Genomic DNA, 2,951 nt, shown 5'->3' on the forward strand with positions numbered 1-2,951 from the left:
TGTTTAAAAAAAAAAGACTCATCATACCTTTTTATCCCCCTTTTTCTCTCTTGTAAGAATATATTGCTCATTCTGACTCTTTATGTGCGACTACAACGCATTAGGTACCAGTAAGAAATATATTGCTCATGCAGCAATTCTTGCAATTTTAACAAGGGGTGTGATATCCACACACCCTTCTAATTTTTGACCGTCGGATCGAATAAATTAAAAAAGATCAACGGATAGAAATTAACAAAGAGTGTGTGAAAAGTAAAAAATGATGTGTGGATAGCACACCCCTTTTAACAACGTGCTTGCCTTCATAACTGGGACCCACAGCGGTTGACATCAAGTTGTTTTTTTTTTTTTTTTTTGGGAAACCGACTTCAAGTTGTTTGTGACCGCAAAAAATACTCATATTTCAAAACGTTTTCCATCACTTAAATATTTCCTGTATCTCGGGACGATTTTCCTTCATTTTGTTGACCGAAAAGTCTTTTACCATGGTTCGACATCTTGAGATTGTCGACATACATAGTACATCACTACGATTCCGCAGTCAAGACTGATTCACAAAATTAAGTTTAATTAAAACACTCTCTGGAGTGATAAAAGGTAATTAGGCAATTGTCGTGGGCAAGATGGCGATGGCCACAACTTAGGGTCTGAAGATATTAACCATTGTAATGTTTGTATCTCACTCTGCGTTTAGGGGTGATTGGGTTGACCTTTCTCCTTAACAAAAAGAGAGAGGAATTTGGGATTTAATGTTGCTTATATTATTGGAATTGATTATTTATTTTGTGATATGAAACGCTTGTTTCTTGGGGAGTAGTTTAATTGGAAATGCCAGTGTAGACTCCACCAGGCTTTAAACTTTTTAACCAACCCATCTCAGCTTACTTTTCAATGTTTAGATTTTGGCCATTCTTTTTTGTGTAGGCCCGTCTGGTTTTACGTTTCAACCAGGCCGTCTGTTTAAAGTTTTTAACCGACCCATCCGAGCTTACTTTTCAACGCTTATATTTAGGCCATTCCTTTTTCTGTAGGCCCCCTGGTTGTAGTTCTTCGTGCATCTGCTTTTCTTGTTTCTCTGTATGCCTGCCTCTGCATTAATGCATACATATAATTTTCTTCATCAACGGTTACAATTAAATCATGTTAATATTTTACATTAGTTTTTTTTATAGAGATGATAAAATAAAAAATAAAGTGTGAGAGGATGGGAGGAATCCTACTCCATAGAACAAACCAAAGTGAGGACAGCCAATAAATTGAAGCCATGTTTATTGCATGAATCTGATATGAAAAATTAACGTTAAAGTGCCTACGTGGACCTTTGACATACAAAAAGTGCCTATGTGGACGTGTGTCTCCTAATTTTTCTGATGTGAAATAAAAATGGTTACTCTTACCATCTAGTTGTACTATCATTTGTATCATCTTTCTAATAAAAATTGGAAATGAGATCCATATAAGTTGGCGGACCTTATCTCTATTAGAAAAATAGTACAAATGGTAATACAATTCGATAGGAAATGTAACATTACTAGAGTGAAGTGCATGGTGAGTTTGTTGTGTGACAAACACCATAGCAAGTATAAATTAGAAAAAGGAATATGAATCGAATTATATGGCGCTACCGGGCAGGAGATCCACAGCTCGGAGCACCACCAGAACCGTTGGACCCCTCGACTAAATGCACTGACGCGGTGAACGTGGTGAGAGAATTAGCATCTCCTTGTTGAGATCATTTTTCATTATGCTACCTATTATTTATTTTCAAAATATAATTTAAATTAATTAAATAAAAACCCTAAATTCCTCCCACATCATTACGCCCCACCCCACACATTACTCTATTTCCCGTCATTTTTTTTGTGTGGATATAACATGTGAATATATTGTTTTTGTTGGGGTTTGATTTGGTTTTTTATTAATTGATGGTGAATTTGATGAGTTTTAATCAGATTTTTACTTGCAAGTGTGTAATTTTGTTATAGTTATAAAAATAGTGGGATATTTTGGTGTAGTTTTAAAAATAATGTTGATTATTTTATCACAGGTCAGAAATAATGTTTATTTTGTTGCCTTTAAAAAATAATGTAGATTATTATGATTCACTTTCATAAATAACGCTGCACTTCCTTCTGGATTAGATGCTCGTATAGCTGAAAAATCAAATACTAGTTTAAGTGCATCTCCAGTGGAGTTCCTAAATAGGGAGAAAAACTTGTATGAGGCTCGACTTACCACTGGATTTTGTTTAGTTGCACTACAATCCAGTCAAAACTCACAACGTAATAAGTTTAAAAATAATATTAACTTTTCATTTTTTTATTTTAAAATTTTCATAATTATCTCTTCTGCTAATTAAGGATATTAATTAGGAATTATCAACTACTAATTCATATACACCATGAAGATTCATATCCCACTGTTAAGCTGATTCCCACCGAAGATAAAAAGTTATACTAGCCTTCGTATGGTTGAGCGCGTGCATAAGATATTTTTTTAATTACGACGTGCTACGATAGACTTACATGTTTTAAATGTTTTTATATAAAAAAAATTTGTACAAAAAGAATTAATTATTAAAAAAACACTGTTTATATGACAAAAATAAATCTGCATTATTTTGGATTGCTTTTGAACGTTTTTGTTTTGGGAGCATTTTTATCCACTTTTTTTTTTGTAAAGCTTGCGACCCCAAAAATACTATTCACTTTAGTGTTGGCTTTATATACAAAGATTATAGAAGAAAATCAGAAAAATGATATTAAAATATAAAATATAGACCTTAAATCCTACGGAAAAAATTCTTCTCGTGTTCATCAAATATGAACGGTTGTGCAGGCCTTTTTTCAAAAGAATATAAATGTAAACAAAAAAACGACAATTCTAATATTTTATCAATAAATATGAATTGAGCATCCATTTTACTGGAAGAGGATCCTCTCCTGAGCTCA

Source organism: Malus domestica, chromosome 04 (assembly GCF_042453785.1).
Source record: "Malus domestica chromosome 04, GDT2T_hap1".
NCBI classification, from domain to species: domain Eukaryota; kingdom Viridiplantae; phylum Streptophyta; class Magnoliopsida; order Rosales; family Rosaceae; genus Malus; species Malus domestica.